Source organism: Suncus etruscus, chromosome 13, assembly GCF_024139225.1.
Source record: "Suncus etruscus isolate mSunEtr1 chromosome 13, mSunEtr1.pri.cur, whole genome shotgun sequence".
Classification (NCBI taxonomy): Eukaryota; Metazoa; Chordata; class Mammalia; order Eulipotyphla; family Soricidae; genus Suncus; species Suncus etruscus.
In genome coordinates, this window is record NC_064860.1 from 28,729,063 (window position 1) to 28,744,542 (window position 15,480).

The 15,480-nt window shown below is 40.4% G+C and overlaps 1 non-coding gene across 1 annotated transcript; it reads right to left on the bottom strand.

The window, feature by feature from the left end:
• Positions 1-13,801: 13,801 nt before the first annotated feature.
• Positions 13,802-13,962, bottom strand: LOC126026493 (U1 spliceosomal RNA). Its single transcript, XR_007501740.1, has one exon. It is a non-coding gene; the product is annotated as a U1 spliceosomal RNA (small nuclear RNA).
• Between the last annotated feature and the right edge of the window lie 1,518 nt (positions 13,963-15,480).

A 15,480-nucleotide genomic window follows, 5' to 3' on the forward strand; every position in this document is an offset into this window, starting at 1 on the left:
ATAGTTAAATTTTAGCATAAAATATTCTAGTACCCATCACCAGTGTCAACGTTTTCCACCAGTGTTCCCAAGTTCTGTTCTGCCCCACATCTTGCCACCTTGGCAAGCACATTTTAAAGTTTTATTGTTATAATTTGGATCGCATGTTCTCAGTGTTGTTGACTTTGTGCTTTAGATACATAGCCATATCACTCCCCCACATTACTAATATACCCAAGGTTCTTGACTCCTATTCCCTTGTCACTTCCCTTTGTCATCTTCCTTACTTGATTTCTTTCTTTTTCTGTCCTCCTCTCTATACTCAAGGGTGATCTAGGAATCTCCTGTTTGTTTGTTTAGGTTTTGGGGCCACACCCAATGATACTCAGGGATTACTCCTCCACTGCACTCAGGGACCATTTCTGGCGGTGCTTGGGGGACCATACAAGATGTCAGGGATCTAACTTGGGTCAGCTGCATATAAGTCAAGCATCCTCCCCACTCTACTATCACTCTGGCCACAGTTATCTCTCCCTTTAAAACATTGCACTCCCTGGTACAGTTATTCTAAGGACCACAGAAGTGAATCATCCTGTTTTTCTTTTTTCTTCCTGTTGGCTTAATGAGGTATCCTATAGTACCATCCAGGTTGCAACGAATTGCAAAAGTTTGTCTTTCTGCATAGTAATTCATCTACCCTTTGATACCTATGCTGATTCCATATTTTATATATTGCACTAAGTGCTGTGTATGTCCTTTAGAATGAAAGTGGGATCAAATTCTTTTTGTTTGGGGGTGGGGGTCACACCCGGCAGCACTCAGGGGCTACTCCTGGCTCTATGCTCAGAAATCCTCCCCGGCAGGCACGGGGGACCATATGGGATGCCGGGATTCGAACCACCATCCTTCTGCATGCAAGGCAAACACCTTATCTACATGCTATCTCTCCAGTCCTGGGACCAAATTCTTTAAGGATGAGTTTATATCTCCATCCTCTATTTGTCTTTTCTTCTCTTCCCTGGAATACACTCTAATCTTAAATCTTCCCCCAATTGATTTTCCCTAATCCACTTTCCATCACTGATTGTTTCCTGTCATCTGACAGTACCTTGGACCATGGGCTGCTCATCAGCTCCCAAGAGCTCTTCATACTCCACAATATATCTTTTTATATTGTATACTGAAGTGCTGACCTAGCTGAACTCCATTGCAATTCGATTGAGCAAGGTACCATAGAGCTAATCTAAAAAAATAAATAAATAAACCAAATCTTCTGTTTTAAAATGCTGGGGGCTACTCTGGCAATGTTTAGATATTCAGGGTGCTCAGGGGCCACTCTCTGGTGTGCCTGGAGGACCTGGTAGCTCTGTGGGTAAAAGCCAGGGCTATAGCTCTTTCAGCAGTCCTGGGAATGTCCTTGCCCTGGTTCTTTGGTATCTTGGGTCTCACTGACCTGCTCCCAGAATGTGCTTTGTTGGAAAATGCAGCTTTCTAGTTTACCCTCTAGTCTCTAGAGGGAGCTTGCTAGGAGACTGCGGAGCCTAGTCACTGAGTTAATCGCCCCAGTGAAGGCCAACAAATATTCTTTCCTAGTGAAAAACAGAGAACTTCAAGAGATCCAACAAGGAGTGGGAGGAGAGGGTAAGGGAATCAAGGGAGTACATAAGTCAGAGGGAAATGCCATCCTTCTCAAAAGAGAGTTCTTATGAGGAAAACAGTCCCACCCCTGGCTAGAAGGAGCAGGTTCTTGCAAAAATGAAATTGGGGGAAAAAAACAAAGTGCTTTATTTTTTTTTACTAACAGTGATTTTATTCCACTGTTAAGGGATTATGGGCCAAAGAGACTTTTTTTTTTTTTTTTTTTGGTTTTTGGGCCACACCCGCTTGACGCTCAGGGGTTACTCCTGGCTATGTGCTCAGAAATCGCCCCTGGCTTGGGGGGACCATATGGGACGCCGGGGGATCGAACCGCGGTCCTTCCTTGGCTAGCGCTTGCAAGGCAGACACCTTACCTCCAGCGCCACCTACCCGGCCCCCAAAGAGACTTTTTAAAGGACCATATTCTTGTCAGCTTTGCCCAAAGGCAGGCACCTAAGAGGTAGAGTAATCCTTTCTGGGCAGGAGCCATGCTGGATTCAGGAATGTGGAGCTGGCATAATCCTAATCTTTTGTGGGAAGGAATGGGTTCATCCAAAATCTGAAAACAACTTGAGTGTCCAAAAGCAGATGACTGGATAGAGAAATTATAGTAGATAGTCTATTATATATACTCAGCTACAAGGAAAGATGAAGTCATGCAATTCACTGCTATGTGGATAAGTCTATATAGTATCATACTGAATAATATCAGACTAACAAACATAAAATAATATCTCTCATATATGAGATATAAAGAAACAAAGTAGAGGAATAACAAATACCCGGAGATAACAGAAGCTGAGAACTTGAGAACTGGTCTTCAGTAGGAAGCTTGGGGTCGGAGGTAGATAGGATGGAGAGGAGACACTCTGGAGCAGGAGTGAGTGCTGAACCTTGATAAAGCATTGTGCATCAAACCCTATCAGTAACAGTATTATAAACCATAGTGCCTGAAAGGAAGAGAAAGAGGAAAGTTCCTGTTATAGAGGCAGGCTGGTGGGTGGGAGGGAAACTGGAGACACTGGTGGAAGGAAGGGGACACTGATGAAGGGAGGGGTGTTGGAACACTGTCTAACTGAAACTCAGACATAACTTTATAACTCACAGTGCTTTAATAAAATAATTTTTGAGAGAGACAGAGAGAGACACACAGAGAGAGAGAACACATGCGAGAAACTCTGGCAGAATCTGGAGAGAGATCTGGAGAGGAGTCTTCTTACAAATACCATGTCTGCCTCCCTTTAGAGGGAAAGGAGGGGAGTCACTTTGTTCTCCAGCTGCCATCTAGGTTGCCAAAGACAGCATGGTTCCTGGGGTAATCAAGAGTCACTTGTGGGGCCGGGCGGTGGCGCAAAGAGGTAAGGTGCCTGCCTTGCCTGCGCTAGCCTTGGACGGACCGAGGTTCGATCCCCCGGCGTTCCATATGGTCCCCCAAGCCAGGAGCGACTTCTGAGCGCATAGCCAGGAGTAACCCCTGAGCGTTACCGGGTGTGGCCCAAAAACCAAAAAAAAAAAAAAAAAAAAAGAGTCACTTGTACAAGACACATCTGCATCACAGCCCCTCATGTCCAATGTAGTCAGCAGATGTTCTTGCCCCCTATGCCTAAGCTCAGTCTAATCAAGGAAGCCTCTAAGATCACATCCAACTTCAGTGACATTTTAAAAAAGAGTTTAGCAGTACTTTTCCAAAGTATCAAGGTTATGAAAAACAGGAAAAGCCTGAGGAAATGCCACAGATTGAAGTAGGCTAAGGATATGTTAACTAAATGCAATGTGGGATCCTGGCTTGAATTCCAGACCAGAAAAAAACATCAGTGGGAAAACTATTAACATTCTGAAGGTTTATGTTTTCTCAGTTATTGCATTTATATTAATTTCTGTGTGTTGATTATTAGGCTACAGTTAAGTAAATTGTTCACAGTAGGGAAGCTAAATAGATACTCCAAGTAATCTTCATACTATTTTTTGCAACTTTTCTGCAAATATAAGATTACTTTAAAATAAAAATTTTATGCTTAGGGCTTAGTTCTGGCTCTGTGCTCAGGAGTGACCATGTCAGTGTCCCTGGTAGTGCTCAAAGAACTATATGTGATTCCAGGGATTGAACCCAGGTTGGCCACACACATTACTAACCCTATGCTATCTCTTCATTTTCTAAAAAGGGTTTGTTTTTTTTTTATTAATTATTTTTTTTATTATTTTAATTATGACAACAAAGATGCAAAGAAAGAGGACAGGGTAAAGTTACAGTGGAAGCCCAATCACCCATAAACAGGATTCTCAGTAGTTCCATCGATGATATCCCAGCCTTGAACTTTCAGCCAAAGAACATTAAGAAAAACAAAACTGAACCCATGTACAATACAATTACTTTGTCCCTCAAATCCCCAGTTGTAGTACATATTGTTTCTTAGCAGCACACCATATAAAAAGGGTTTTTTAAAAATCTAGGCTTACGGGCCAGAGAAATAGTACAGGAGGGAAAGTGTACGCCTTGCTTGTAAAGGATTCCCCAGCACCATATATGGTCTCCCAAGCACCACCAGAAGTGTGGTGAACACAGAGACAGGAATAAGCACAGTCAGGTGTGGTCCAATCCCCTTAACTTATGGCTTTTATGGTTAATTTTTTTTTAATTTTTACTTTTTAAATATCGTTATTTAAACAATGATTACAAACATGACTGTAGTTGGGTTTCAGTCACAAAAAGAACACCTCCCTTGACCAGTGCAACATTCTTATCACCAATGTACTCCATTTCCCGCCTCCCACACCCTCTGCCTGTATTGGGAGACAGGCATTCTACTTCTCTTACTCATTAACATTGTCATGGTTGTTGTTATTGTTCTAACTGCACCTCCTTGAGGTGAGCTTCATATCATGAGCAGGTCCTTCCGGTCCTCATTTCTGGGCATATTACAATAATGTCTTTAATTTTTTTAAAACCCATAGATGAGTGAGACTATTCTGTATATCTCTCTGACTTACTTAACTCAGCATAATAGATTCCATGTACATCCATGTATAGTAAAATTTCATGACTTCATCTCTCCTGATGGCTATATAACATTCCAGTGTGTATATGTACCAGTTTCTGATTTAATGTTTTTATTAAATTTGATATATGGTCTTTATATGCCCACTAGTCAATTTAATCAACTATGGCCTTTATAGTCAATTTTTGCTCATGATATAGTTTGTTTTTTATTAGCTATTGATCTAGAGTTTCTATTTTTCTCAGATAACTTTTTTGTTTAGTTTGGTTTGGTTTGGTTTTGGGGCCACACCCATTGATGCTCAAAGGTTTACTACTCCTGGCTTTGGGCTCAGAAATCTCTCCTGACTTGGGGGGACCGAGGGATAGAACTGTGGTCCGTCTTAGGATAGCGTTTGCAAGGCTTACTTCAAGTGCCAACACTCTGGCCCCTTCTCTAGATAACTTTATAGTTTTCATTTAAAGTTTCACCTTAACTATGTTTTTTTTAATTATTGCTGTATAGTTACCAATTATTATTCTCCAATATGTTTTGAAATATTAGTCTTATAGTTAGTTTTCTTTTCATTGACACTATTACAACTTGTAATTTCTTGATTTTTTTTTCTATTTTGATCAGGATTATCAGAGATTTATCTCTTAAAATGATTCAAAGACTCTCTATCTTTTTTTTTTTTTTTTTTTTTTTTAGGTTTTTGGGTCACACCTGGCATTGCTCAGGGGTTACTCCTGACTGTCTGCTCAGAAATTGCTCCTGGCAGGCACGGGGGACCATATGGGACACCGGAATTCGAACCAACCACTTTTGGTCCTGGATCGGCTGCTTGCAAGGCAAACGCTGCTGTGCTATCTCTTTGAGCCCCAAGACCCTCTATCTTGACTGTGTTTATCATCCTATTTTGTGTTTCTTTCTTTTCTTTTTTTGTTTTTGTTTTTGTTTTTTGGGTCACACCCGGCACACTCAGGGGTTACTCCTGGCTCTATGCTCAGAAATCGCCCCTGGCAGGCACGGGGGACCAGATGGGATGCCGGGATTCGAACCACTGTCCTTTTGCATGCAAGGCAAACGCTTTACCTCCATGCTATCTCTCCAGCCCCTATTTTGTGTTTTTTATTTTTTAGTAATTTATGATTTGATTTTTTTTTTTAGTTCATCCTCTTACTACTTCAATCTTTCTGAATTGAACTCAATGTTACTTAATTGCATTCTGGTTTTTTAGTAAAAGATATAATAGAAGCCTAGGGATTTATTCCAGTTCTATTTGACTATCACTGAAAGTTTTGGCTAGGAGGCTTTTCATTATTGTACAAGCCTTTTCATTATTGTACAAAGACTAATAATCATAATTTCTGTTGTATCTACTTTTAACCAATATATTAGTTATAAGTATGCCTTTATACTTTGGAATAGATGAGGCTAACTATAGTTTTGTTATCAATACTAGTTATCTATATCTATATCTATAAATATTTTGCTTTTTAGGGTCACATCCAGTGGTACTTAGGGATTACTCCATTACTGTGTTGTAGTAGTAGTAGTAGTAATAGTAGTAGTAGTAGTAATAGTAGTAGTAGTAGTAGTTATTGTTGTAGTAGCTTTGTGGTCATGGAATGTCTTGGGGAAGCCATAAAAGTTGCTGGGGATCAAGCCTGGGGTGATCATATGTTCTACCCACTATGCTATTGCTCTGACCCTAATTGTATTGTATAAATTAGGGCATTCTTGAAGTCCAAACCATAGCATTATCATACGGAACAAAGTTTGCCATATAATATGCATCACTGCCATCCATTTACTCTATATTTTCCTTCTAAAATAGTTACAGGTTGCCTAAAGTGGAGGGAGGGGGTTAAATCAAATTATGTATAATTGAATGAATTAGCTGATTTCCCCTTTGGCTCACACTGTCCACATCTTTGCAAAATTTTTGTATATATGTTTTAGGAGGCCATTCCCAGTGGTACTCAGTGATTACTCCTGGTGATGCTCAGGAGACCATATGGGATATTGAGGAGTGATCCTGGTCGGCCACATGTGAGGCAAACTCCCTACCAATTGTACTATTGCTCTGGCCCCAAATTTTGTATATTCTGATTTTATATTTGTTATTTGGGACAGAGAGGATTGTTTGGGCCATACTACCACAGTGCTCAGTGGCTACTTCTGGCTCCATGCTCAGGAATCACTTCTGAAGGTGTCTGGGGATAGAACAGGGATCAGTCACATGCAGGGCAAGCATCTTACCTGCAGTGTAATCCCTCTGGCCCAAAGCTAGCATACTTGGAGTGTGTTGAAGTACATTTTTGCTTGATTTGTGATTCAATTTGCCATCTCCAAACAGTAAAAGTTTATAAATTAGCATAGTCTCCCTGGTACTTGTAGGTACCAATGACATTTCCATGTGGATAGAGGTTATGGAGATTTGTGATTGTGCCCCTGAATATAGGTGCAGGATCAGTACTTATTATTGCTGGTATTAAAGCATGACAAAAAATTTCTTGTTGAAATTATATATTCCCTCTGTTAAAAACATGATCTAAGCTGAAATCTGAAGACAAGGTCAAAGAAGTCACTCTGGAAAATGAAATCTAATGAGATTTAATATCAAGAGAAAAGAGATTTTGTAACATCCTATTTTGTGGGTTGTGGATATTCTCTATGAGTCAGACATGTTAGAAGTAATGGCCCTAATTCCTCTGAACTAAAAGGAGACTCTACTAATAGTCATTCATTATTGTCTGTTATAGTTAAGGTTCTCCAGCCACATAAAACCAGTAGATTGTTGATTCATATAGAGGAAGAATGAGGGAAAGGTAGAGGGAGAAAAAGAGACAGAAATAGACAAAGATAGAGACTGAGAGAGGTGGAGAGAGAGACAAAGAGAGAGAGGAGATAAATAGCAAGTGATTTAAAAAATTGACTTATGGGGCTGGCGGGATAGTAGGGAATTTACCTTGCACTCTGCTTGCCCACATTCGGTCCCTGACATCTCATTTGGTCCTCTGAGAACTGCCAACAGTGATTCCTGAGTGCAAAATCAGAATTAACCCTTGAGTATCACCAAGGGTAGCCCTAAAAATAAAACCAACCAAACAAAAGAAATTGATTTGTGATTATTGTGGCCGACAAGTTCAAGTTTAAAATCTGCAGGATGAGCCAAATCAAAGAAGAATCAATATTGCAAGTTCAAGCCCAAAGGCAGAATTTCTTCCATCCTTGTTCTACTTAGGCCTTCTACTGATTAGATAAAATCCACCCATCCACCTATGGTGAGCAGTCTGCTTTACTTAAATGTAATTAATCACATAAAAAACACTGCTACTGAATACTATGACCAAACCCCCATTCTAACTGACAGTTACTTAACCATCAGTCTGCCCAAAAGAATGGGGATCTCATATAATCTTTGAATTTGACTTCCTAAAAGACAGGATGCACGAAAAGAAAGTGGTCCTGATATTTTATTTCCAACTGTGTTGCAGGATTTATGACATCAAAGAGTTTAATTGCCCTCTTGGTGCTCATATTCTTCTCTAAGTAAATAATAGGATTATGAGAATTATACAATGTAATCCTTACATAACATTCAAGGATCCCTGTGTAGGTAATAAAACAAAGATTTGTTTCTTTTCCTATGTTTTTGAAGAAGGTACTTTCTATGGCTGCTATCTCAGAATAAGCCAAACTTCTTTGGAGATGACCAGACCCCCGAGTTCTGACACTGCTAACAAGGCTACTTTCTCAACCTGATTACTCCATCTTTTATGTAAAAAAAGATATAAAAATACATTCTATCAGCTTATCATTGATTACAGTTTTGTGGAATGTTAGGGGTTTAAGTTATACTCATCTATATGTGGTCAAGTACTACCACATATAAAAATATTCCTCTCAAATTTGGAATATTAAGAAACACAATAAAGAAACAACAAATAGACAAAGTCTTTAGACTTGAAGATTTTGTCTATGGAACTGAGCTTATGGCAGCGGAGGAGGGGAGGGAGGGTAGCTAGGAAAAATTCTGAGGACACTGATGGAGGTAAATAGGTACTGTGGTTATAGCTCTGGTATTGAAATGAGGTATGTATGAAATATATAGTTAAAAATTATAAATACTGATACCTTAATAAAATGGCACATCAAAAAATCCTGTTGCGTTCAGACAGAGACCTCCAAGGACTGAACATATGCGTTACATTGAGAGACCCTTGTTCAGTTTTTTTGTTTTTTTGTTTTTTTTTTTTGGTTTTTGGGTCACACCCGGCGGTACTCAGGGTTACTCCTGGCTGTCTGCTCAGAAATAGCTCCTGGCAGGCACGGGGGACCATATGGGACACCGGGATTCGAACCAACCACCTTTGGTCCTGGATCGGCTGCTTGCAAGGCAAACGCCGCTGTGCTATCTCTCCGGGCCCCCCTTGTTCAGTTCTTAACACCACATGGTCCCCTGTGTAATGCAGGAAGCAACACCAAAGCAATATGGCCAAAATAAACAATGATCTATTAGATTGTACCTTATTTTACCCAAAACAAAGATCATTCCTAGTTTTTTTTGTATGTTTGCTTACAACTTGGATTTACGCAAACACAGAGATGGTCCTACTTATAAATCTGGGTGGGACTGGCTCAGAATCGCCTGAGCTATTTATCCTTACAGCCCCACCCAGGAGTGGCCTCTGTACTCAGTTCTGGCAGGCAGCTTGGAAGAGATACGAGGTAGAAGAATGCCAGACTATATGTGTTTCATCCTCAGCCCTGTCTGGATTATTTCATGCACCACCCTGCTTTATAGTCATTGACCTGGGCTTGGAGGTACAGTGCGTGGGGGCTGGGGTGATTTTACAATGATCTTGTTAGCAAGGACTCTTCCACTGCTCACGAATACAATGACACTCTTAATCTTCTTATTCTTGAGAGCATCATTGCCTGATTCAGTGTCTGGATCAAAATTTTGGGGAAGAAGGTAAATCTCCTCGAAAGAGGGTTGGTTATTGTTTTTTATTGTGAGGAACCTCAGGGAGATCAAATGGTGGTAGAAAAGAGCCTTCCACACTGGAAACCCTAGAAGAAGTTCTCAGTCTTGGTTTCTCTGGGGTTACCGTATTTGCCGGCCCTAATTTTGCAGTTAAAACATAGGTTTAGGCCTATATTCACTGTATCAGAAAGAACGTTCCTGTGCTGCAACTATATGTACCACAGTGAGCCAATCACAACAAGCAAAGGTTCAAAGGTTATACTGTCATAGACTTCCTCTCTGACTCTGGCCAATCTGACCAGGCTTTTGACAGTGTAGATTAGGGTCCAGAACATTGTCTAATTTGCATTCATAAAAAGCCTGCTTGGATTGGCTCAGTTAGAGAGGCATCCGAGCAGCCTGGCAGTGATCGGTGCAGGATCAAGTTGGAAAATTCGTTTTGTGGCAATATTCAGACAGTTTTCGTTTAGCGGCATATTGAAACATTTTTCGGGATATATTCGGCGTATAAGACGACCCCCGATATTCCGTTGACTTTTTTTGTTTCAAAAGTCGTCTTATACGCCGGAAAATACGGTAGCCTTGCTTATTTTTCTGAGAAGTTCTTCACTCTGTTTCACTTAATCCTCTCCTAGGTAGAACTACAAGATGATCCCTCCTGTCTCTCCTATGGGAGACCCTGTCGGTTCAAGCATGTGGCTTCTCACCAAATCACTGTTTCTCAGGTCATTCCTGATTGGTTGTTGCTCAGCTCTTTTCAGTCTGCTGATCCAAGCTTCTGTAGCTAAATTGGAATGATACTCTTGCGCAGAGTCCTTCAATCTTTCTGCACCTATAGACCAGCATTTGTCCTGTCTAGTGTACTGATCCAAGAACTAGCAATTATAACCAAGATGGCAGACTAGTGTTTGTTTGTTTGTTTGTTTGTTTATTTATTATCCTTTCTATACCTGTGCACTAGCACAGATCTCTGAGGTGTCTGAGATCAATGATAGATCCTTCTAGGAATATGGGTCAAAACATGCTGAAAGTAAAACTAGCTAAAGCAAGTAAAGTAGCATATAAATCTGTGTCTAATTGGATTGCCCATTGGGTCATTACATGCACCTCAGTGATACTGTCTCTTTTCCTATGTCCCCAGTCTTTCTTGGATTTTACTTACAACTTGCCTTCCAGACTTGTCCATACTGCTTTCCCCAAATGAGACAAGTTTAGGACCCTCTTCCTCTTATGTTGAGACTCGTGGCCTTTCCTTTGGCCAACGTAGAACCTTGAGCACTCTGTTATGGCCATTATTGGTCCTGTTTTTTCTATCCCCACGTCCAATCTAAAGAGCCTTTTTCTAGTCTTTGCCTACTTTTCCATGTACAGACCTATGGCTCTTGTATTCTCAGTCCTCTAACACTGATCTCCATGCAACCAGTAAGCTCATGGCCCAATACTTAACTCCTTAATCAGATCAATCCATTTTTAACATTGGCTTTCTGAATTGCAAAGTGACCTAGGACGTTTTAGGATCTGGGAAGTGCCTGGAAGACCATCTTGAAACAGCATTCTTCCTTCCCCCGCTGCAGAGGCGCCCTCTGGAGGAGAGAGCCAAGCACCACAGGGCAAAGCAAGTGAAGGGCTGAAATCTTTGCTCTTAAAAGCCACTAACTATGGGACCTTAGCCAAGATCTTCGATGCTTATAGAGTCATAATAATTAATAATACACGGCTGACCCGGATTCGAGCCCGGCATCCCTTATGCTTCCCCAAGCCTGCCAGGAGAGATTTCTGAGCACAGAGCCATAACCCCTGAGCACTGTCTGGTGTGTGGCCCCAAAACAAAACAAAACAAAAAAGAGAGAACAAAGTAATTAGCATGCAATAAACAAGGAGTTTATTTTTCCTTTTTTTTTTTAAGTCGGTGGTAATAACATTTCCCAATTCCTAGAAAATCAAAAGGAAATATTTTTTACTGCATACAGTCAAATTCTCATTTCTGAGAAACAGGCTTTTCTCCCCACCTCATCTATCCTACAAGGTCACTGCCATATGGGGGCAGAGAAGGAACGACAGGGATGTATTTATAGCAGCAAGGGAAGGCGTATTTAGGATGGAGAGAACTTCCCCCACCTAAAGCCCTCTTCTGTAATAAAAGTTTAAAGTCCTTTCTTTGCAGCTTACCTTATTTTTTTCCCTTCAGCCGTAGTAGCAATGTCACATTGAGGTTACTCCCTCTCTGAAAACACCATGGTTAGTAAAACATATTTCTTTCTGAATTTGGTTGGAGGGAAAGTGATTTTAAGTCCTTTTCCCCCTAGAGCCAAGAAGTATAGAGTAATTAAAACATTATTTGTAAACAGGAACAAGAAGTAATTTATAGCTTATGTGTGATCATTTCATTCTTTCATGAGCTTACATATTTATGCGTTTGAATAAAACCTATGAATACTAACTGGCTCTTTATTCTAGTCAATGAGACTGGTGGGGAGTGAGTTGGTGGAGGAAAGTGTGGGGCACATAATTGAAAAATAAGATGGAATGATGGATTTGAGAGGCTTGTCTGGCCCAGAATTACTTTGTGACTCTAACTAAGTACAACAGTTCGTGCTCTGATTCTCTACCCAGAAGATTATGATAATGTAGTTTTCTAGAATTTCTGACATGAGATTGCTTCTATTTTTTTTTTGAGGTTCTCATTTAAAAAAAAAAAGGAAGAACAGGGGGCTGGAGAGATAGCAAGGTGTTTGCCTTGCATGCAGAAGGACGGTGGTTCGAATCCCGGTATCCCATATGGTCCCCCGAGCCTTCCAGGAGTGATTTCTGAGCGTAGAGCCAGGAGTAGCCCCTGAGCACTGCCAGGTGTGACCCAAATACCAAAAAAAAAAAAAAAGAAAGAAAGAAAGAAAGAAAAAAAGGGAAGAATACCCCAAAGATTTTTGGGTTTTTTGATCCAAACAGAAAAATACTAAAAATAATAATCCGTGTGAATCTTAAAATATTTTACTCTTGATTCCTGAGAAAAGGTGGGGGGCTTTGCAATATTTGAAGGAGTCACCTTAAATCTGAGGTTTCAGGAGGGCTGGAGAGATAGTACAGCTGGTAGGGTATTTGACTTGTAAATAGCTAACCCAACTTTAATCTCTGGCAATCTATATGAGCACCAGCAGTATACCAAAAATAATCTCTGAGCATCACCAGAGATTTTGTAACCCAAAATTAAACTAAAAAATTAGGGTTGAATCATATTAACATATACTCCCATATTACTTAGGCAAAGAAAAAGATAAATGAGCATTTTTTCTCTTAGAATATGAGAACTGGTATTCAGTAAGAAGCATGCCTCTTGGGGTGGGGGAGAATATGCCTATAGTGGAGGAAAGTCTTCAACCAGGAGAAGGAAGTGGTAAAGTGCTATGTAAGAAACTCTATCAGCAACAGAACTGTAAACCACAGTCCAAAGATATATATATAGATATGAGATATGATATATAGATATCATATAATATATACATATATTATATATGATATATATGTATGAGAGAGTGTGTGTGTAAAAAGCACCTCTTGTAGAAACAGGAAAGTGGACACAGGTGAAGGGATTAGTGTTGAAACATTATATACCTGAAACCCAATTATAAATGACTTCGTAATTTTATGGTGACTATAAATTTGTTTAAGAGTAACATTTGGGGCCAGAGTGGTAGCGCAGGCGGTAGGGCCTTTACCTTACATGCCCTAACTTAGGACGGACAGCGGTTCGATCCCCCGGCGTCCCATATGGTACCCCAATCCAAGTGTGGTTTCTGGCGCATAGCCAGGAGTAACCTCTGAGCGTCACTGGGTGTGGCCCCCTCCCCCAAAAAGTAAAATTCATTTATTTATTATTGGTTTTTGGTCCACACTGGTGGTGCTCAGGGATTACTCCTGGCTCTCTACTCAAAAATTACTCCTGGCATGTTCAGGGGGATCGAGCATATGGGATGCTGGGGATTAAACCTAGGTTGGCCACCTGCAAGGCAAACACCCTCCTGTGCTGTCCTTGCTCTGGCCCCTAACATTATTTTTATTTTTCTTAAATAAAGAAATTATTTTTAAAATGTAAAAAATGCATTATTTTTAAAATGGAAAAATGTAAATAGACTAACTTCGAAGCCCTGTTTTAGAAAGGGTGTAGGGAATGTTATGGATGAGATTAGCCATTGGTACAGTACTTTATTTATTTTTCCAGCGGAGAGAGTTAATGCAGTCCCCTATCTCAAATTATGCAGTCAAGTTTTCCAAGTTTAGGAAAATTGTAGGCTTCAGTACATTCATAGTGAAATGGATAGGCCTCGCCCTGAAAAAACTATCTTCATGATTATGGTATCTCCCCGTTCAGGTAAATATAGTACAGGATTTTTTTGAGGGACCCAGATGGCAGTGCTCTGGAGCTCCTGCCTGACTCTGGAGTTGCTGAGGAGTTGCTCCTCAAAGTATTCTGGGGACCATGTGATGCCAAAGATAGAACTATCCGAAGGCCCCTTAATCCCTGTTCTATCTCTCTGGCCCAGTTCATGTTTTTTTAAGAGTAATCTGATAAGAACTCTAACAATTTTGTTTGATTTGGTCACTTGGCAAGCCTATGTACTTCAATGCTATAGCCTGAGGATACAGATACAAATACAGGATACTGCTCCAGCTCAGCAGTACTGGAAACATCAAGGTCTTCCTGACTATGGTGGAAGAAGAAAGGGGTTTAGGGCATCTCTAGTAATGCATTGAGGTTCAAGTAGTTCTGAAATTTTTTTTGAAGTATGAGCACCCCTAAAGTATGAGCTATCCCTCGCCTCTCCAATCATGTTGCTGTTGGCCATACCTGGTGGTACTCAGGTATTATGCCTGGCTCCAAATTCAGGGATCACTCCTGGAAGGGCTCATGGGACTCTCTGGAATGTTGGGAATTGAGCCTCAGCTGGTGATGTGCAAGACATGTGCCACTTCTCTAATCATTTTAAGTTGTCCTTTGACCAACAAATCCTACTTTAAGAAGTCCCTACTACCTAAACACACATGCCACTCAAAGATGCAGTTAGGTCTGTGTTTTTTAGCTGTAATGTTTTTAATGACTTGAAAAAGGAACCTAAACATCCATTAATAGAAAGTGATTCAGTAACTTATGGTGCCTCCACATTACCATCTGCCTCTTTGAAAGAGAATAAAGTTAATCCACATATACTGACAGATGGGGTACAAAGTGAGACTGTCATGAAATATTAAGCGATAAAAACAGGTTTGAGAGGTAGCTCAGCAGGCTGAGAACATACTGTGCATTTAGTGAACTGTGTTCAATCCCCAACACTACATTGACCCTCAGCATCATCCCTGAGCACAGAGCTAGGAGGACCCTGAAAGCACTGCTGGATATGCTTCCAAAACACAAAAACAAACAGGTTGTAGAACAATCTGTAGGATATTATTTCATTTTTTTTTTTGGAAAGAGCTTTGTGTGGAAGATACTAAAATAGAGGAAGATTGGCTGGAATAAAAGTTAAGAGAAAATTTTCCGCATTATGTAATTCTATATTATAACATTTAAATTTCTCTTGTTTGTTGCATTGCTGGTATTATGATGCCTGGAAAGTCTCACATACACTTGGCTGTGGTGTTCACAGGGGGTCACACCTGGTGCTTGCAAATTTAGCTATAGGGCTTTCTGGGAACCTTCATTGGGCTTAGTTGAGACACACAGCTATGGTGGTGGTGTTCCCTAGGGTCACTGTAATGCTCACACAATTCTCTTGTGGGGGTCACCCTTCCTGACCATGCTCCTCCAACATTTTTTTCAGCTGTGATGCTTGCCACGAGTCACACCTCTTTTTGGTGGTCTTAAACACATAGGAATCATATTATTAATAAATAATAATT